The sequence below is a fragment of the Chlorocebus sabaeus genome, chromosome X (assembly GCF_047675955.1).
Source record: "Chlorocebus sabaeus isolate Y175 chromosome X, mChlSab1.0.hap1, whole genome shotgun sequence".
Classification (NCBI taxonomy): domain Eukaryota; kingdom Metazoa; phylum Chordata; class Mammalia; order Primates; family Cercopithecidae; genus Chlorocebus; species Chlorocebus sabaeus.
This window is the reverse complement of record NC_132933.1, coordinates 33,432,397-33,454,425: the sequence shown is the minus strand read 5'-3', so window position 1 is coordinate 33,454,425 and position 22,029 is coordinate 33,432,397. Positions and strand designations below refer to the sequence as shown.

Genomic DNA, 22,029 nt, shown 5'->3' with positions numbered 1-22,029 from the left:
TTCAGTGCAGTGACCTGATCATAGTTCACTGCAGCTGTGAACTCCTGGGGTCAAGCGATCCTCCCACCTCAGCCTCCCGAGTAGCTAGGACTACAGGTATGCATCATCATGCATCGATAATTAAAAAAAAAATTTTTTTTTTGTAGAGATGGGGTCTTGCTATGTTACCCAGGCTGAACTTGAAATCCTGCCCTCAAGCAATACTTCTACCTCAGCTTTCCAAAGTGCTGGAATTACAGGCATGAGCCACTATGCCTAGAAAAAAAATTTATTAAAGAGTTTTTATAGAACTCATCCCTTAGCCCTGCTTTCCCACCTTTCCTGGATGTTGGTGGGTGAGGTTGAAAGTTCCAACTTGCCAATCCTCTATTACCTGTTTTTTCAGGTGACTGGCCCTATCCTGGGCTACCTAGGAGTCACACTCTGAGTTATATCATTAGCATAAACTCAGATGTAATCCAAAGGGACACATTATAAATAAGAAGATAATCCTATTTGTCAGGAAATTTCAAGGGTTTTAGGAGCTTTGTGATGGGAACCAGGGACAAAGACCTAATATATTATAATATCACAGGACTATTTCCCTCAATATGACTTTAAAAAGATTCAGTTTTTATGATGCTTAGCTTCTCCCATGACCAGAGTGACACTATTTGTAGTAAGGAGGGGCAGAACAGCTGGACAGCTGATAGTCAGTTGTCAGGACACTAATATTTCTTTATTCTGTTACCAAACATAGCATTAACGGAAAGGACACAGTGCAATTCATTAGCTAGGTTTGCATCCAAGACTTGGAAAAAAATGAAAGAGTATTAAAAGTGGGTAGAAACTTTGAGAGGAAAATAAATCTTGGAACTCCCAAATCACTAAGCCAAAGGGAAAAGTCAAGCTGGAAACTGTATCAGACAAACTTGCCTCTCATTCTATTCCTAAATAAGATAGTTACAAAGATTTGTTCAAAAGCTACATACCTCTCTCATAATTTGCCCATAAGGAAAATCATGGACAAAGGACAGACAGAACTCAAAGTCATCCCTCTGTTCCTGTGCAACAAATGCATATCTGATTGCTTCCTTTGCCCTATTGTTTCACTAAGCCAGACTAAGGCATAAGTGACTATTCCTGTAAATTGTGCATTCAGTGAAAGGCTAATCAGAAACTCAAAAGAATGCAACCATTTGTCTCTTATTTACCTATGACCTGGATGCCCCCTCCCTGCTTCGAGTTGTCCCACCTTTCTGGACCGAACCAGTGTACATCTTACATATATTAATCGATGTCTCATGTCTCCCTAAAACATATAAAACCAAGCTGTATCCCAACCACCATGAGCACATGTTGTCAGGACATACTGAGGCTGTGTCACAGGCGCATCCTTAACCTTGGTGTAAGGAACATGGCTGCACTGAAGCCAGGCAGACATAGGCTGAGGTAAACATCCTGCATGACTCAACAAGTTTGGTATACAGGCACATAACTCCACTTGTTATATAATCACAGCCATGTAGCCATAACATGGGAAGGCTCATCACTCAGCTCAGAGCCACTATTGTCTGCAAAAGGTACAACTACCCTGCTGATGCTGTACAGGTGCACCCAGAGAAAGAGAGAGAGCCAGAGCTGTCTGTCTTGCAGATGAACAGCGGGAAGCCAGGACACAGTTTGGCTTGCTTGCACCCAGAGGGAAAGAGTTAAGCTGCTGACCCTGAAGGGAGAGCTGGCCGTGTGGCTGTGCATGGGAGTAGCTGCAGCAATTAGCGAAGATAGAGACAGTGTAAGAGAGCTGCTGAATAAAACCATCTTTCACCTGCCTACGCCCCCCACTCCCTTGACCCGAGTGTTCTTTCAGCTATCTGCCACCCATCCACCCACTTCCTTTCGACCTCAGCATGGGCTGGAACCTGCCCCTGGACCTGACACTTGGCAAAATAAATTTTTTCAATTGATTGAGACTTGTCTCAGATACTTTTTAGTTTACAAATTGGTGACCACAAAGGGACTCAGTGGAGGTGGCCCTGACCTTTGGCAAATCTCCTGTTGGTACTTGGTACCAACTTGAGCTATCTTTATAGCTCAAACCAATAGGACAATTTCCTGAGGCCTGGGAGCTCCCCTCCCTCCAGAGAATCCCTGATCTCCCAAAATTTCATTGAGATCTTAAGTATATTTTGCTGTACAACTCCTTTTCTGGAGTTTTACTTGCTTCCAACAAGGCAGGCAAGTTTTCCTGCTTCCATGACGATGGAAGGCAGGCAACTCCTTTCTGGAGTTTGAGCTTGCTTTCAACAAGGACGGCAAGTTTGAGTTTCTTCCCACTTCTAGGATGGTAGAGAGCAGTCTTCAGTCTGAGACCCATTTCTACGTAAATAACTGAATTTTTTTTGTCTTGGAAATTCTCCTTAATAACTAAAGGTTAAAATTGACAACCAGCTGGTCTTAATTCTCTTTACCATTAGAATACTCAGTGATCATACTGTTGCGGTTTTTTTGTTATTGTTTCAGTCTTTCTCCCATTGGATTTGACCAACTCTACCCAATTTGGTCAAATCTGAATGAGAATTCCAAATTGTGGGGAACAAGGCCTCTGAATTGGCTAAAATTCCTTGCAGCTGCAAAAAGAAAAAGAAAAGAAAAGAAAAAAATGTGTTTAGTTTCTGTGTCTGCTTCCTGTCTTACTTTTCTTTCACCCTATTCCTCCTTCCCCTTTGCCATCATTGACCAAGAAAAAATCTAGAGAAGGCTTCTAATGAGTCAAACCCCTCAAAGAACTCAAAACGAAGGCACTATTCATGCCTCTTTGGAGTGTTCTGTTTTCTTTGTAGAGTTTCAAGAGTCATGGGCAGATTCTTCGTAGGTCTAAAGCTCTGTTCTCCTGTATTGCATTACCTGACCTCTTTGGCTTTTGGCAGTACTAGAGATTACCTTGTACTGTAAGAGGATTTGACCTTGGCATATGTAATGGCAAATGAGAGCTACAAAGTTAAGAGTGGCTGAGGACAGTTTACGGGACTGTTCTCAGCTGAGTTTTTTTCCTCCTAGGAAACTGTTTAGGATCATAATTCTAGTGCAGAGGTTCATTCTAAAGTGTCTTCTTAGTTGCCTTTCATCCTGAAATTAATCTCGACTTGTCTGCACATTTGCATGAGGAACTGAATTGTTGTTTTCATAGATAAATGAGAGACTGAGTTTCCTCAGCTCCGAAATGAAAGGGCATTTTGCTCCTCCCAGCTGAAAGGCACCCCTGGGTGATGAGTGGGAGCTTTCTTTTCTACCTGCTTTAAGTCTGCTGTTACTTTTCTACTGAGATAAAATTCACTGTTTGCATCCAACCATTTTTTTTTTTTTGCTATTGTTTGCAAACTGGTGAGTTTGTATTACTATTTCATGGCTAGAGTTCTGAATTAAAAGCTATAGGATCTTTGTATGAGTGTGTATGTGTGTGTTTATGTGTACACGCACACATTTTATTATGTATTTTTGGTCACAAGGTACCAAATTGGCTTAAAGCTAAGTGGTACTCATAAATTAAATAAGCCTAAATGCTTTTCAAGTTCATGTGACTTAAAATCTTTAATAAGCTAGCTTTACAATTATTGGTAAAATAATATCAGAAATGTCTTAAGAATTGTCAGCATACATTTTTGTTTGCACTTACAAATCAAGAGATTTCATACTTATCCCTGCCAAACACTATAAGGTGTCAAAATTTGGCATAAGGGTTAAACTATAAACCCAGTCCAAAACAGAATGATATTTGCTTGTGTAATTCTTGATAAATAAGATGTTAATACTGCTTTAATGTAAACAGCTAAATTTTGGATTATTTAGTAAGATAACCATATATTTAATCTTAAGGTTCTTACTTAGATAAACACCTCAAATTCACAGGCTATAAAATGCTTGACAGGGAAATAATTTTAAATGATGACTATCACAGTTTTCATAAATAATCTAGGTAAACAATTAAAATAAATTAGGTAAATATAATGGGATACTTATAGACAAATTTGTCATAATTTAGAATCTAAATTTATATTAAACTAAATAATAGATATTTCATTAAATGGGTATTTTCCAATAAAAAATATAATAGGAAAACATTCTTTCTAAAAAAAGAAAGTGTGCTCTTATTTAAATGTGAATTACTTTTGTCTAACTAAAAGCTTATTTAAAGGTTATATGTAAAACAAGGTAAAAGAAACCAGGAAATAAGAGGTATTTTTGGTTAAAAAAAAAAAAAAGCTTAAAGAAAAATAATTTTATATGAGAAAGAATATTAGGCCAGATACAGTAGCTCATGCCTGTAATCCCAGCACTTTGGGAGGCTGAGGTGGGTGGATTGCTTGAACCCAGGAGTTCAAGACCAGCCTAGGCAAAAGTACAAAACACCATCTCCACAAAAAAAATACAAAAATTAGGTAGGCATGGTGCTGCATGCCTGCAGTCCCAGCTACTTGGGTAGGCTGAGGCAGGAGGATCAGATTGCTTAAGTCTGGGAGGTGGAGGCTGCAGTGAGCCATGATGGTGCCACTGCACACCAGCCTGGGCAACAGACAAGACTCTGTCTCAAAAAAAAAAAAAAAAAAAGAAAAAGAAAAAAAAAGAATCGTATATTGTAAATTTTGTTGTGCTAGAATAAAATGACTGGTTGTTTAAGAAAGAGGGATGTTCAGGACAAACCAGAAAGTCCAAGCATGTCATGAATGGTCTGTATAAGTCATAAGATTTATGGAAAAAATCTTTTATATGATCTAATTGGCTATAATTAAAGGGAAATGATTTATAATGGTCTTTCTAGAGATTGGGTTTTGATATTAAAAAAGAATTATATACTAAAGAATTGGTTAGGACAATGAAATTTTCTTAAGATATTGCTTTACTCTTAAAATTACAAGACATTTTAATTTTTTAGTGCAAAGTTTAATTTTTGTGTCTCGCTGTTTTCACCTTTCTCTCCCCTTTTAAAAGTCCTGAAATAATAACTCTATCCTTCAACTCATTTTCAGCTCCTGCAAGTTTTTTTTCCCCTTCAGGTTCTAATTGTTGTGGCCTGATGCTAAAAATGTTTTATTGTAAAGGTCTAAAGAAAACGTTTCCTTCCAACATAATATTCTGTGCTCTTGGCTTTAAATTGTTCTATGAACCAGAAAATTTGCATTTATGACCCAGGAAACACCCTTTCTATGTCCAACTAATTCAAGTACCCTTTTCATTAGTTTTGAGTTGCAGGTTATCTAAATGAACTCCCCATAGGGAACAGCAGTCACACTGCAGATCTTTTCTTTTGCCTTTGGGTAACTGGCCTAATAAACAGATTTTATGCTTTATCAAAATAATTCCTGTCATTACTAAGTTTTGGTTTGCTTGGAAATAACACTGAAATTTAAAAAAATATATAATTGAGGGTATTACATCCATGAAACTTTCTGTATGTGCTTTTAAAGTCCTTGTGCCATTAAGTTACAGGGCTTTGACTCCTGGGTCTAAAAAGGACCAAGTCCTGCTAAATCTTAAACACTAACAGCAGTTAAAGCCTCATCTTCAGAGCCGATAGAAGATGCCAATCAAAATAAACCGCATTCACACCAACATGGCACAAGTATACATATGTAGCAAACCTGCACGTTGTGCACATGTACCCTACAACTTAAAGTTTAATAATAATAAATAAATTAAAAATAAATAAATAAATAAATAAATAAACCGCATTCATGAGACACAGGCCAGAAACTATTCAACTCCTCAAGGCCCAGGGACCATCACGAGAGAGGTGGATGTGTGAGATTGTAAGGGCCAATTTTGACAGACAAGTTCAGTTTCTCTACAAATTAACCATTAATGTCAAAGGCACACTGATGTAAGACTAGCATATGGGTCCCTGTGTTAGATTAACAAGGTTTTCTTGAAGCATTAACCCACTCCTTAATAAAAGATTATAAAGGTTATAAAAAAGACTTATGAAAATTATATCTTATGGTCAAGATGATTAAAATTTTATAGGTTGTTTATAAAATTTTGAAAAACAAATTTAATTGGGCCTCATGCCATCTTTATTAGGACTAATTGTTTTGGAAATTAAGTCTCCTGTCTCAAATAAAGGCTTTTACCTTTTTTAAAAAATCGAGTTATTACTTTGGCTAAATGACTTATTTTACAATGACCTGTGATCCTATTTTGTAATATAATGTGTTTTAAGCTATTTATGTTTGACAAACTTTTCAAAATCAAATTTTAACTTCGGACCTCATTAATTTTTTGATATTAGTCTCCTGAAGTCCAAAAGAGACATCTTTAGTTTATTTGGTATAATAAAATCATACAGAAGTATTGTTAAATATGAAAGTGTTTAACTTTCTTTGGATTATATTTATATAAATGTGTTATTAGTATGTGTTCCAGAATTGTATGAAATTCCTGTGATTCTGATGTGTCTTAGCATGTTATCAGTGGTAATTGTGATTATTATCTTAAATTGTTGTATGCCACAGAAGTAACAAAATTTCTTTGTCAATTGTCTCTTTAACTATGACTGTTCTAAGATTTTTTCACCCACAGTTATTTTATTTTCATCTTTTTTTTTTTTTTGTTAGATGGAGTCTCGCTCTGTTGCCCAGGCTGGAGTGCAGTGGCGTGATCTTGGCTCACTGCAAGCTCCGCCTCCCGAGTTCACGCCATTCCCCTGCCTGCCTCAGCCTCCCAAGTAGCTGGGACTACAGGCGCCCACCACCACACCTGGCTTTTTTTTTTTTTTTTTTTTTTGTATTTTTAGTACAGATGGGGTTTCACCATGTTAGCCAGGATGGTCTCAATCTCCTGACCTTGTGATCCACCTGCCTCGGCCTCTCAAAGTGCTGGGATCACAGGTGTGAGCCACTGCGCCTGGCCACTTTCATCCTTTTCAAAAGGTGGTTTTATAATCAGCATAGGACTCTGACAGGTGCTCTTGAATGCACATTTCTGATAACTTTGGAGACTGTGACACTAGAATAGAGGAAAAACTTCCAAGACTCCCATGGAGAGCTGAAATGTTCATGATTATCAAGCAGAATAGGAGTTAATTGCACAGACTGAACTAATAGAAAACTGAAATAATTATGACTTTTGCTCAAAATGTTGCTCATCCTTTGTTTTTCAGAGCCAAGAAAACTTTTCTTTAGAGCTATTTACAGCTTTTAACACTTAAGTATACTCATATAAACAAAATTTAGAGCATATTTCTCTCTACCTGATCTCTCCAAAATTTGGAAACTAGTTGTGCGTATTCTTAACTTACAGCAATATAGTTATTTGCATAAGTGCAATAAGAATCTATTTTCTTTTGTAACAGGACATAACTGGAAAAACTGGTTATTTTACCAAGGTATTGACAGGAATAACATACTTTCGGTTACAGATTTCTTTAAGAAATCGAAGTTGACTTACAGGGCCAATAAAAGCCCCTTGTAAAAGCTATCCTCGTACCTTATCTACACAGTCCCTGTACAGTCTCCTAACGTGTGGTAAGTAAAGAATGTCACTTTCTGACAGGCCCAGGAGACCCAAGTTTTCTTGGGGCCTCGAGGTGAGGAATTTACCCAATTAATACAAGTATTTGCAGGCACAGGTTGGGCTTAAAGCATTAAAGTTGAATCTGAGATTCCTTGTGGAATAAAGTTCCAGCAAAGTCAATTTTAAAAAAAGAGAAGACTATATGACAAATAATTATTCTTGCTGACTTTATGCAAATACTCCAGCTATAAGACTAAAACTTATTTTGCAAATGAATTTGTCCTATGATTTGTCTTTAGTGAAAACAGGACTGGAGAGAGAAAAAAAAAGTTTCAAAATAAACTATAGTATACCTGTTAGATTCCAGTCTTGCCTAGTGTTTTTCAATTTTTACTATTTTCTATAGTTTAGACTGAATTCTAAAATTTTTCCTGGCTACAAGTCTCCAAAATGATGTTTTCAAATTGTCCCTCTTTTCTTTCCCTTCTTCCCCATTTTTCCTCATTTAAAATCACTAAATATTAAGCTGTGCTTTCTTCAAACCCTGCAAACTGAAGCTAGACAACTTCAGAAGAAAATAACAGCAACCTATTTACATACATAAACCACTTTCATACCTGCCTACTGATGCATGGACTTCAGAGTAATATGGCCTATATAGATTTTCCAGGATTGTTCTTGCTTGTTTGTTGTTGCTTTTCTCCCTTCCTCCCCCTGTTTTCTCTTCATAGGACATGAGACTTCACAACCTGCTAAACATGAGCTTTTCCAATAACATGGGACCTACTCATCTAGGAATAAAGCATCCTAGCCATGAGAGATCAGACAAACCTAAGACCAGAGGACTCATTTTCTTCTAAAATGCTTTCTCTGAAAGATTTTTAAAAGGGGGGGGAATGTAAAAACAAAATATATCTCGGGACCCCAAAATCACTAAGCCAAAGGGAAAAGTCAAGCTGGGAAAAGTCAAGCTGGACAGGACAAACCTGCCTACTGTTCTATTCCTAAATAAGATAACTACAAAGATTTTTTAAAAAGCTATGTACCTCCCTCACAATTTGCTCACAAGGAAATTCCTTGTGAACAGACAGAACTCAAAATTATTCCTCTCCTCACGTGAGACTAAAGGATATCTGATTGCTTCCTTTGCCCTATTGTTTGACTAAGCCAGACTAAGGGATAAGTGAATATTCCTGTAAATTGTGTATTCAGTGAAAGAATAATCAGAAACTCAAAAGAATGCAACCATTTGTCTCTACCTATGACCTGGAAGTCCCCTCCCCACTTCGAGTTGTCCTGCCTTTTTGGACTGAACCAATGTGTATCTTACATATATTGATTGGTCTCATGTCTCCCTAAAAGGTATAAAACCAAGCTGTGCCCCGACCACCTTGGGTATATGTCATGAGGACCTCCTGAGGCTGTGTCACAGGTGCATACTTAACCTTTGCAAGATAAATTTTCTAAATTGATTGAGACCTGTCTCAGATACTTTTTGGTTTACAAAACAAAGCCAGAGGCCTAGTCCAGAGCTTGGCAAATAGTCTATGCTCACTAAGGGTGAGCTGAAGGGAAGGCTTGCAGTGTTAACTTTCCTAAGATATTTTAGTAATAACATAATAGTCTCTCCCATTGTGGTTTAAAATTTCAATAGCACATAGATTTGCATGTTATATTTTTCTATTAAGATATGAACTGTTAAATATACTGAACCAATTCTCTTTCTCCCCTTGAAGGTTTGGTTTAAGATTAGGAAGATCAAGTACAGAAGATATCAGAAGGCTTTAGATTTTAGATATATGTCACCGATTGCCATTGATCTCCCTGTCATCGAAATCTTGGATGGGCCCTATAATGCCATCCTTGTTCAGGAGCCCAATTGGAGTTGGGTCTTGTAGTGCCACTGTAGCCTAGAATATCCAGGCTTCCCATGCTGTCCTTGCCTCCTCTGTCTATGCCTTGCTTTGCCCTGACTTTGTTTGGCCTGGTATAGGCCCCTGTCATCAGCATTCATTTGTAGTCTTCATTTTCTTAGGCCTGTTTTTTATAAATTTTTCCAAAATATTTTTCTGCCAGATTCAAATTCTGCATGGCACATCCTCAAGTGCAGTTCACCAAATGTCTGTTAAATGAATTGAATAAACAAAAAAGTCAGTGCACCATTTTTTATAAGGCACATTTTATATTAAAACAAAGCTGTGAATTCCTTGTAAACATTGGTTCCCAGGACCCCTGCAGATACCAAAATCCATGCATACTCAAGCCCCACATTTGGCCCTGCAGAATCCAAGTATACAAAAAGTTGGCCTTACCTATCTGCAGGTTTTGCATCCCATGAATACTATATTTTTGATCTGCATTTGGTTGCAGGTGTGAAACCTATGGATATGGCGGGGGGGGGCGCGGGGGCAACTCTATTGAAAAAAATCCACATGTAAGTGGACAAATGCAGCTCTAACCTGCACTGTTCAAGGGTCAACTATATATCTGTTTTGTGTGCCAAATAAAATATGGATAAGAATTTCAAAGGAAAAGTCATTTAAACAGAATTACAAGGAAGCCCCATTTTATGAGCTGACATTCCTCAATCACCAATAGGCCCTGTACATCTCACATACATACATATGCAAAATGGGGGTGGGGAAAGTCCCTAGTAAAAGAGCAGTGTTTCAAGACAGGGCCCGTCTCCATTTGTGCTGAAGAGCTCAGACACAACCCTGTAGTCTAAAGGGATCTTCCTAAGAAGCTACTCATAGGGCTCTATGGGAAGGTGGCAGCCAAACATCTATCTAGTATATTCCAAATTCTGTTCACTGTCCTCCCTTTCTGTGGAGGACATAGGGAAATAGGAAACATTCTGGCCCAAAGGTCCTCTGCATCAAATGAAACACAAGAGGAGACTCCACCAAAGCCAGAATGAGGCCGTTCTCCCTTTTCTCTTCCATCCCCAGCCCAGAAGGCATATTGTTGCATATTCTCCAGCTCAGAAGCTGACAATCATGCATTCAAATGTATTTTGTCTCATTCAACCTCCTTGAAAGGACCCTGGTTCCTGATGACAAAAACACAAAAAGGGAACCTCTTGTTTAGTGCTAGAAGAAGCAAGAGGGAGGAGGTAGTTCCCTGATTCATATTCTCATCAAAAAGAAGCAGTCAGACCTTGGCTTTCTTTATGCTGTCTTCCTCATGTGAAACTGCTAGGCTAGAAAACAACAAAAATTTAAAAATGGAGTGTGATGAGAGTTGAGGAGTTATTGTTAATTTTTTAAGGCATGATAATGGTATTATAGTTATGTTTTTAGAAAAAGAATGTGCATCTGATATGATATGCCTCTGTCCCCACCCAAATCTCATCTTGTATTGTAATCCCCACATATCAATACAAGTGGAGGGGTCTGTTGGGAGGTAATTGAATGGATGGGTTTCTCCCATGCTGTTGTCATGATACTGAGTGAGTTTTCATGAGATTTGGTTGTCTGTTAAGTGTCTGGTGCTTTCCCCATCTCACTCTCTCTCCTGCTCCCATGTCAGATGTGCCTTGCTTCCCCTTTGGCTTCCGCCATGATTATAAATTTCCTGAGGCCTCCCACGCCATGCAGAACTATGAACCAATTACACCTCTTTTCTTTATAAATTACCCAGTCTCAAGTATGTCTTTATAGCAGTGTGAAAACAGACTAATACACTGTCTTTTAGAGAAACATGCTGAATTGTTTATAAATGACATTATACCTGGGATTGGTTTCAAATTAATTAGGGGGCAGTGGCAATTTCCCACAAGTTGTTAATTGTTCAAGCTGGGTGCTATGTGCCTGAGGGATCATTATACCATTCTATGTATGTTTATACACATTTGACCTTTTCCATAATAAAAATTAAAGAAAAAAATCTGGCCATCTGTGTTTCTTTTCCTTTTTCTTAGCTGTCTTTGCTCTCATTTTTGTGTCTTCATCTGCAAATTAAAACACATTATAATTTTGAAAAAGTTACCTTTAAAACCTCAATACTTTTGAGTAAATATATATGCTTTTGCTGTCTCTCATTTGTTGTTACACAGAAATTTATTCATTCAAACATTTATTACTATTGTCAGGAACTGTGCTAGGCACTGGGGATATATACATTATTAAAGTCACATTAGGTATTAGATGATATGAGAAATTAATGTTAATTTTTTCATAAGTTAATGGTATTATGGTTAAGAAATATCATTTTAAAGAGATGCACAGAAATATTTTGTATTGAAGTGTGATGACATTTGTAATTTACTTTGAATACCTTAGTGAAAAATCTATATTTGAAGCAAACATATCAAAATGCTAACAAATGTTAAACCTGAGTACTAAAGTATATAGCATTAATTACACTATTCCCTTTACTTTTCTGAACATTTGAAGATTTTCATGATAAAAAGGGAAAGAAAACTACGTGTGTGTTGGAGTGGGGAAGGAGAACGCTTTCTAGGAGCTCAGTCTAATGGAGGAGACAAATAGGTAAAGAGATTGATACAATCCAGAGTGACAGAAGGAAGCTTGGGTTGCTCTGGACACACAGAGGAGTCTCAAAATCAGACTGATTGGAGGAGGGTGATTGAGGAATGGTTGACCAGGAAAGGTGGCTCTTAGAGTAGTTATTTGATTACAAAAGTACTGCATGCCCATTGTTGCAATGAGTAAGCCAAGCTTGTTGGAAAAAGAGACTGGTATTGTAGGCAGAGGGCCTCTCTACCAAGTAATAGAGTCAATAGAAAGAACATGGAATACTGAGGAAACAGAAAGCAGTTCTAGCCTGGGCAACACAGCATGACCTCACCTCTACAATTTTTTTTAAAAAAATAGCTGGGCATGGTGGCGCCCGCCTGTGGTCACAGCTACTTGGAAGGCTGAGGCAGGAGAATCACTTGAACCCTGGAGGTGGAGGTTGCAGTGAGCAGAGATCGAGCCACTGCCCTTCAGCCTGGGTGACAGAGGGAGGCCCTGAAAAGAAAGGAAGAAAGGAAGGAAGGAAGGAAGGAAGGAAGGAAGGAAGGAAGGAAGGAAGGAAGGAAGGAAGGAAGGAAGGAAGTTAGTTTTCAGGCTACAGAGTATGGTGCAAGAAAGAGTGACAGGGTATATGTGATTAGAGAAGGATCAGTCAGGGTCTGAACTTTACCCTGAGGGCTATGGAGAACTATTGAAGGATTTTGAGTATGAGACCGACATGCTTAGATGTGTGCTTTAAGAAAGTTTGGTTTTCCAGCAGCAAGGAAGTAAAGTGACATTGGGGACCAGGAAACTGGGGCAATATCAGAGGAAGCAGAGCCTTTGTGGAATATGCCAACCAAGAAGAAGAACCCTCTGGTCAATTATTAGCCAGGAGAGGGCATAAAAAAGGTGGCTTTTTGTGATGCACTACCCCAGATGGGGTGCCTTCCATAAATTGGCAGCCAGTCTAAAGGGAGTGCCTTTTTGAAAACTGTACAGCAGTGCCCACTGGGCATGAGATTATACCAAAAAGCCCTTCCACTGGGCTGATGCAGCCCTGTAAGGCTTACTTTGGTACAGCCCAATCCCCTGACGTGGTCTGGAGCCACGTGCTTTGTACAACTATGCACAACCATGCACAACCAATCTGGAGTCAAATTGCTTAGATTTGAATCCCAACTGTGTGACCTTGGGGATAGTACTTATAACCTGCTCTGTCGCCATTTCCTCATCTATAAGAAGTACCCTACAGTTATTTATGGATTAGATGGCAATAAATGAATATAAAGCACTTATGGGGATGCCTAGCACAAGGTTAGCAAGTGTTCAAAAACTCTTCAGTATTATTATTGTTTTCAGGAACCTTCTTCTAAAATAAGTTTTAAGAAATAAAACTAGTTTTGAAGCAAGGCTTGCAGGACGCTGTTGGCTTTCTTACCACTAGAGTCTGTTTCAGAATCAGAGTCACTGTCGCTATCTTCAGAATACTACTTGTGTTTTCTTTTCGATAAATTTTTTTTTTTTCCTTTCTTGGACCTTTCACTTGAATGACTAGACTACTTTTTTTCTATAAAAAATACAAATAAAAAAGTAACTTCTAAAAAAGTATTTCTGATTATCAGTCTTACTACATTTGAAATGCTGAAAAGGAATAGATGATAGGCAATCTGAATAAAAGTAAAGTCTAATGTTCAACTATTTATAAACATTTTTTAACTTCTCAAGAAAGGTCTGTATCTTTAAAATACCTTCTGATGTAGAAACCGAAGTAGTACATTTCTTTGGCTCTTCATTCTCTACTTGCATATGTTCAGCAGAACTGAATTTAAACAAAATGGTTATAAGAATTAGAAAAGTGATGAAATATGGACCATAGAGTATAAAAACATAGACTTAAAACTTTTCAGCAACAATGACAATTGTCCAAGAACCATTAAAAACAAGCATTGGACTGCTTTCATAAGAATACAGTTCATGTCTGTAATCCCAGCACTTTGGGAAGCCAAGGTGGGAGGATCACTTGAGTCCCAGAGTTCAAGACCAGCCTACACAAAATAGCAAGACCCCATCTATACAAAACATTTAAAACATTAGCCAGGTATGGTGGTGCTTGCCTGTAGTCCCAGTTACTCAGGAGGCTGAGGTAGGAGGATCACTTGAGCCTGGGATGTCAAGGCTGCAGTGAGCCATGATCATGCCATTGTACTCCAGCCTGGGTGACAGAGCAAGACTGCCAAAAAAAAAAAAAAAAAAAAAAAAAAAAAAAGAAAAAGAAAAAAAGAAAAAAACACAGTTCAAGGGTCTGCCACCTTCATAATAATAAAATAACTTACATTTGCACAATGCTTTATAGATTGCAAGCACTATTCAAACTGAAAGCAGCATGGAGGATTTATATTTTCAGAAGAAACCACAGGGCAAAAATCGAGAAATCAGAATCAGAAGGAAAGATGAAAGAAACTGTATATGAGAAGTCTGAGGAAGATATCATAATTTTATTCTAAGTATGTGAAAAAGAAATGGTAGAGCAGCAACTGTTCTGTCTCCTCAGAGCAAGAAGACCCTAAGAAGCTACAATCTAAAGAGATTTGGGGGACACATGTTCTCAGGACCTGAGGCTACGTCATGGTAAAAAATTGTGTGTGTGTGTGTGCGTGTGTGTGTATATATATATAAACATATATATAATATATAATATTATATATTTATATGTTATATAAATATAATATATATTATATATTATTATATATTATATTTATATATATTTGTTTTATTGCAGATAATTCTGAAAATAAGTATTATTAAAGTTTTACAGTAGGCTTGACATGGTGGCTCATACTTATAATCTCAGCATTTTGGGAGGCCAAAGCACAAGAACAGCTTGAGCCCAGGAATTCAAGACCAGTCTGGGCAACATAGTGAGACCCTTCTGTACAAAAAATTTAAAAATTAGCGGGGTGTGGTGGTGTGCACCTGTAGTCCCAGTTACTCGAGAGGCTGGGGCAGGAGGATCACTTGAGCCGGGAAGGTCAAGGCTGCAGTGAGCCATGATCATGCCACTGCACTCTAGTCTGGGTGACAGAGTGAGACCCCACATCAGAAAGAAAGAAAGAGAGAAAGAAAGCAAATAAATCAATAAATAAAGTTCTATAATACTTTAGAAAGGGACCTTCTATATTATATAATCTTTCCCTTTGAAGATCACATCTGCAATAATTTAGGTATTGCCTAGAAAATTATTTTTAGGGTTCCTTCTGACTCTAATTCTATGAGTTCCAGTCCTTTAAGCATTTCCCAAGGGTATCTATAAGAATACACTTCAGATAATAATGCTTTATCACCTTGTCACAAATTACAGGTTTACCTGTGAAGCACATTGCCTCAACTCAACCTAAACACAGAAATAGATGAGAGGGAAGAAGAAACTTATGAGCAACACCAAAGAGAAAAGAAATAAGCAAAAAAAAAAAAAAAAAAAACCATTAATATTTCACATAGTATTGGATACAGAAAAATTAACTAAACCAAACTACACTGGCATCTTAATTTTTAAAAATCGCTGTGTAATACTATTATCTGGAATGCAATCTGCTCCTGGGTTGAGGAAAAAAATCAAAATATAAATGTATTATCTGTTTTAACACTGAACTCTTCTATTAATAGGAAATTAGCACCCCATGAATAAAATTTAAAGAAAACAATTAGCATGCTAAAATCCATGAGCAACATATTTTAATTCTTAGGTATGTTAGACTCCCTTTAGTTCCTTCTAAAAAAAAAAGTACCTTACCTATCTGTTCTTTGGAGGGCATTAATTTTTTTTGTATTATAACGTTTGTCATTTATTGTTTTAATTTTTGCTGTTACTCATAAACTAAAAAAACAAAACTAAGAGAGGTTCAATTTCCCCAAAGTTTAGCTGCTTTCATCTATAAAAATCCTTATAAAAGAAATATATTTGATTTCATTGCTTGAATAAATTGTTTTTACTTCTTTATTCAGGGAAAAGGTATTATAAGTATACAGAGTTAGACTCAGAGGGTTTCCCATTTCAAGAGCAGGCAATCTAAAAGTAAACATATGTCTAACGGTTCTTGGAATATGAGTATAGGGACCAAGGATGCCTGTCAGACTATAAAGACACACGGTCTTTGTGGTGCGAGGCACAAAATTAAGGCCCAATATTGTGGACTACCTTGGCAATTGGGGAAACCAGGAGGGCTCCCAATAGCCTAACTGCGAATTCCCCTCTCCATTCTGCTCCTGCAAATAAGGTTCCCTAGCCAAACGACCCCGCTTCTCAAAGAGACCAGACGCAGTTCCATCTTATCTCTGGGTAGCAGATTTTAGTACACTGTCAGCCTGTGGAATTATTCAAACAAGCCAATTATATCCTTCCAAGGGGAAGCAGGTATTACCTCAATTTCTTCATACCACAAAGTCTACCTCCCACAGCCCCTGATTATTCACTGTCTTACCAACAGCAACCTCAGTGTGGCCCTTCGTGGCACGCTGTGTTCTCTCCCATTCCAGCTGTGAATATATGTGATTAATAAACCGCTGTTGATCTCATCTGTCCTGTGTTCAGCTACTCCATAACACAAAGGGTGGGAATCCTTCCCTCATCAACCTAGTGAAGAGCAGATGATTGAAACAGTCCCTGCTGCTACCTGGTTTTATCTGTGCCTTAAGATAAATTATTTATCTTCTATGTGCAAAAATGCAAATTTTACCCAAGTTGTTCTTACATCTTTTGGTTAGGATTCTAAAATAAGAAGTTTTTTTGATTGACACAAACTGGGAGGACCTTTCTATCCCAAAGGCAGGAGGGTTCCTCAGAGGAAAAGTGCAGTAGTTTCACTCACCTCTCCCACATGGGCAAAAAATGTGTATCTCTAACCTAACTCAGGACTGTTTTTACTGCTTCTGCTCCCAGGCATGAAACCCTAATAGCCAACACCTGTGAAATGTTTATTATGTTCAAGGCACTAAATCATTACAATAACCCTAAAAACGTCAGTACTATTTGTATCCCTCTTTTACAGGTGAAAAAATAAATGAAGCTTGGAGAGGTTACCAAGGTCACACAGGTATTAAGTGGCAAAGTAAGGCTTACAAACTCAGAAAGTCTCAATCCAGAAGGAGTCCTTCTCATCACTATGCTTTATTATATCCCACTAGTGGAAGAAAAAGACTAATCAAGACATCTCCCAACTGCTGGAATTTCAATCTATCCCTCAATACCTGCAACGTTTTTAAATTTCTCATTTTTTAACTGTAGTGCATGTAAGGCACTCAGTATAGTACCTGAAACACTCAATAAACATTTGATATGAGTACTTACACAGCAATAATTATAACTATTTTCCTTCTCAAACCATCTACTTCACACTCCAATATTCACTCTCATTAGAGGAAAACTCATCTCACTCTCCTCTCATTCTTCAGGGTCAAGATTGAGACCACTTAAGACATTCCTCAAGGTAAATCTGCAGTTTAGCACATCACTTTGCCTACATTCATCCAATTATCTTGTCTCAGAGGAAGGTATTCTCCTTTCCACTTTAAACCCTTAAGCTCAACCCTTTCCAACTCCCTACAAGGAATTTCCACTTACTTAGTCTGTTAGGATCTCAAACCGATAATTCACTCAACACACAACACATTCAGTAGGTTGAGCCCCTACTAAGTGCCAGGCATTGCAAATTCTGTAATGAATAAAATAGGGGTCCTGGTTTTCCACGAGCTCAGTCTAGTGGAGAATAAAAATATGTTCACGAATGATAACACAAAACAAATGCTATACGTAGGTCTGTGACCCTTAGCCGTGTCTGCCCCGAGATGAGAGGCGAAAGAGGGTGGAGGGAGACCGGGACACCCTACAAAGAGGCCCAAGGATGAGTGAGAATGTAAAAGAGGAGAAGGGCGAAAAAGGAGCTGCCGTGGATAGATTGCGGAAAAGGATGAAAATGGGCGCAGTGAAAGCAGAAGGAGCGAAATGCAAATGGTCAGAAGCGGGCTGAAAGATGAAGCGGACTCGCTGAAGGCAAGCGGGCCTCTTAGAGCGAAGTTGCGGCCATGATATCACTCACCTCTGTCACGGGCTCATCTCCCTGTCCTCGTCCCGCAGGAGCGTGAGTAGTTGCCGCAATAGGCGCACGAGGAGGCAGAAGCGAAAGTCATGCCCTGCGGCGCAGAGAGCCGCTCATGAGAATGGGACCACAAATGGGAGCAGCAGGGCTGGTTTTGGGAGCCTTGACTGAGCCCATTCCATTCCCCAGTCAGAGAGCAAGCGTTCCAGCGAGAGCTGCTCCCCAGCGGGGAGTGGGAGGCTTTGCTGGCCTTGGGGCTCTTGGACGAACTGCAACACATCCTCCCCGGAGCCCGAGGCCCCCTCTCGGCACTACAGAACAGGACACTGGAGCTACTGCAGCTTCGAAAACGGCACATTCTGAGGAGCCTCAGCAGTATCCGTTGTCTTTGCTCCAAAAACCAAGCCCGCGCAACCGCTGGGAGCAAAGGAAACCATGGGAACTATTGCCGAGTACGTTGGCAAAACATTTCCCCAGGTCTGTGTGGCCAAGGTGAAGAGGTGTGTGCTTGGTGTAAATAAACCTCCACTGCAACCGATTTCGCTCATTCTTTCGTTCCGCGTTGAGGCTCGCCAGGGTCTAAATCCGCATGGAGACCACGTCTTCCTTACGCTCCTACTTGAAAAAACTGAAGGGCAGGACGACAGGCCACTGGAGACATTTCACAGAATGGTCATATCAACAACATAGTCAATTCTGTTCGTGTATAGGTGCTTTCCGTGAGTGTGTGTATTACATGTTCTATAACATTGGGCGCACTCTGTGTCGTGTGTATAAATTATGTACATTTGGTTATGTGTGTATATATGTACATATATAATAAATAGGACTGGATCAAACAGATTCACATATTTTTTCAGTCTATTTGAATTAAAAGAAAAATCTGAGATGGGAAGAAAAGGGACAAAGTATTCAAAGTATTTCGTACACAACTTAAAGTGTGTTTATTTCAGTGTTGTCAGATTTATTAATAGCAAAAAGAAATATACAGTAGGCCCACTTATCTTTGAATTTCAAATAAAGAATAATGTTTTAGTATAAGTATGTTCCATACAATAATACAATAGAAAGTGACTACTTTCTATTAAAGATGAGGTGATAGCCAATGTTGTACTTCTTCCTTCCTCTCCCACTACTTCTAAAATTTGTTTCTTATATTCTTTTTTGTTTGCTTGTTTTGTTTTGTTTTGTTTTGAGACGGAGTCTCACTCTGTCACCCAGGCTGGAATGCAATGGTGCGATCTCAGCTCACTGCAACCTCCACCTCCTGGGTTCAAGTGATTCTCCTGCCTCAGCCTCCCAAGTAGCTGGGATTACAGGTGCCTGCCACCACACTCGGCTAATTTGTGTATTTTTAGTAGAGATGGGGTTTCATCACGTTGGCCCAACTGGTCTCGAACTCCTGACCTCAGGTGATCCTCCCACCTCAGCCTCCCAAAGTGCTGGGATTACAGGCATGAGCCACTGCCCCCAGCCTTGTTCCTTATATTTTAAGGCTTTTTGCTTGCTGTTTGAGAAAGGGAAGTGGGAGCAGCTCCTGATATCCACAAACTGACCTCGCACTTACAATTAGGCATGTTCCTCTCTTGTTGAACATAAACTCACAAAACGCCAACCCAAGACAAGATCACTGGGAGCCTGACCAAGTGAGACAAAACAAGACCACTTCATAAGCTTGTGCAAGCACAGACAAAAACAAGTTCACTGTGACACCCAGAAAACACCAAACACCCCCTCTTGGCCAAGATAGGTCACTGCTACTTAGCCAGTTAATGTACATCTTTATCCTCCCTCTAGTCTGCCCTCCCTATAAATAAGATTTATTGAAATGTGCAATCATACAATTGCCCCTGCTTTCTGATGGATCTGAGATGGAACTCCTGCTTCCTAGACCTTCCCCCAAATTGTCCAAATTCTATAATAGGTTCGTTCTAACAACTTCTTACTAAAACACATCATAGTTACCTATAGTGTGTGTTGTCCCTCCCTGGACTAAGAGTAATAAATCCAATTTGTCAACTATGGGTATGTTTCTGGTAGTCTGTGGTTGAAGGGCATTGACACATTCCACTGCGTAAAATGTTCTTCCCCAGATATTTATATGGCCCTTTACCTTAGTTCATTCCATTCTTTGCCCATACATCATCTTTTCAGAGAGGCTGTCCCTGACCACACAATTTACAATAACACCCTCATCATCCTCTATCCCTTTACTCTATTTTTCTTCATAGCACTTACTACTTTCTGATATTGTATTATATATTTAGATTATATATACACAAATGTTGATTGTATGTCTCTTCCATTATAATGTAAGTTCCATGAAGACCAATATTTCAACTTGATAATAATTATATCCACAGTGCCTACAACATTGCCTGGCACAAAGTAAGCACCAAATGATATATATTTAATATGTATTGAAAAAATGAATGAAGTTTACAGTGTTGGAGTTTATAAGTTTCATTGTCACATAGTCATAATCAATCTGTTGTTTGGGCTTAGTCTTCCACTTAAATAAATTAGCTTACTGCAAAATCTCCATTCTTAATTCTTTATTTGGACTCATTTCTTATTTGATTTGACTTCATATATTGCCAAGTAATTTTTCACAAATGACTCATGGGTAGTATATTCCCTCAATTTTGTTCAAGTTTGGAATAAGCCGTCTGTTGCTTTTTTTGGTAGATTGTATTATTGTTAGCAATTATCAACTCCTCCTTTTCCAGTAGGAGAGTTATATATCCCTATCCAATTGACTTTGGAAAGTTTTAAGAAAAAAGGGCAATAGGCAGTATTAGACAGGTCACTTAAAGAGAGAGTTGTTGGGATGAAACAGAAAAGGGGATAGTGGTGAAAAAGCAACATATATTTGGCACTTATTGGGTTCCAGACACTCATTCATTCAGCATTAAGCAACCATCTCCATCTACAATTTGTTGGGCCAAGGGATGCTTCACAAATAAGTTAATACTTGAGATGGGTTTTTATGGAAGACCAGACACTTACCAGGAATTAACCAGACAACATGTTAAGCGAGGTGTGGCTATGAAGGAAATGACTATTCCAAGCTCAGGGCTCTAGGCTCAGACTTGAAGGCAGTAAATTGCATGGCATATTCTGGAAACTGTGAGCAGTTTGACACTATGCGTAGTTAATTCATTTAATCCTCAAAGTGACTCTGTGGGAAGGTATTATTATCCCTATTTTACAGATGAAGAATCAGGCTCAAGATCAAAGAGCTAGTAAGTGGCAGTATCAGAATTCCAATCCACTCACATCTTCTCCTTAAGATTTTGTTTCTTCCACTCTACCTTACTAGGGTTTCTGCAGATCCCATGGAGTGACCTTACCAAATCTGTATCCATAAGCATAACATATAGGAAGGGCTCTAAGACTGAATGAGTGCCACTTTATCTTTTGTCATCAATTAATATATATTAAGCACCCGCAAGATTGTTGGCATTTTAACACAGGAGAGGACAGTTACTACCCTCATGGAATTCATAATCAAGTTCAAAAGGCAAGCAAACACTGACAATATGGCTATGAAACCTAACTCATTCCATTTTCAGCCAATAAAACCTTTCTAGAATGTGAAACAATTGATACCTCCAAATCCATTTGATATAGGTTGTTCTCTGACCTCAGGTGATCCTCCCACCTCAGCCTCCCAAAATGAGTTGTTGTTGTTTGAAGTAGGGTTCAAACTACTGAGTTGTTTGAAGTAGGGTTAAGCCCTCCAGATTAAAAACAAAAGTAAAAGTAAAATAACTAGTTGAGAAACAGAAAATTAATTAAACTTTCCGGTGATCCTGTCCCAAAGATGATTATTAAGGCCACTCAGGCTTCTTGGTCTGTTCTGCTTTCCTACAAATAAAATTCCTTTCTTGACCATTGGATCCCCTTTCATTATAGGTAGCTTTTACACTTGTTAAGTTTTAGCTTGGTTAGGGGGTGAGAGATACAGCAAGAAGGGAAGAGAA

General features: G+C 38.6%; 1 protein-coding gene across 8 annotated transcripts in view; it reads right to left on the bottom strand.

Annotated features, from left to right (window-relative positions):
• Positions 1-18,902, bottom strand: part of RHOXF1 (Rhox homeobox family member 1) — a 127,340-nt gene extending 108,438 nt beyond the window's left edge. For 7 of the 8 annotated variants that reach the window (XM_073013427.1, XM_073013426.1, XM_073013428.1 and 4 more), the window contains exons 1-2: positions 18,044-18,902; positions 13,700-13,770 (exon numbers count right to left, since the gene is read on the bottom strand). The gene's annotated coding sequence lies outside the window, so the exon portion shown is untranslated. The remainder of the gene's footprint in view (positions 1-13,699; positions 13,771-18,043) is intronic. The other variant, XM_008019444.3, reaches the window with a different exon arrangement.
• Positions 18,903-22,029: the final 3,127 nt, after the last annotated feature.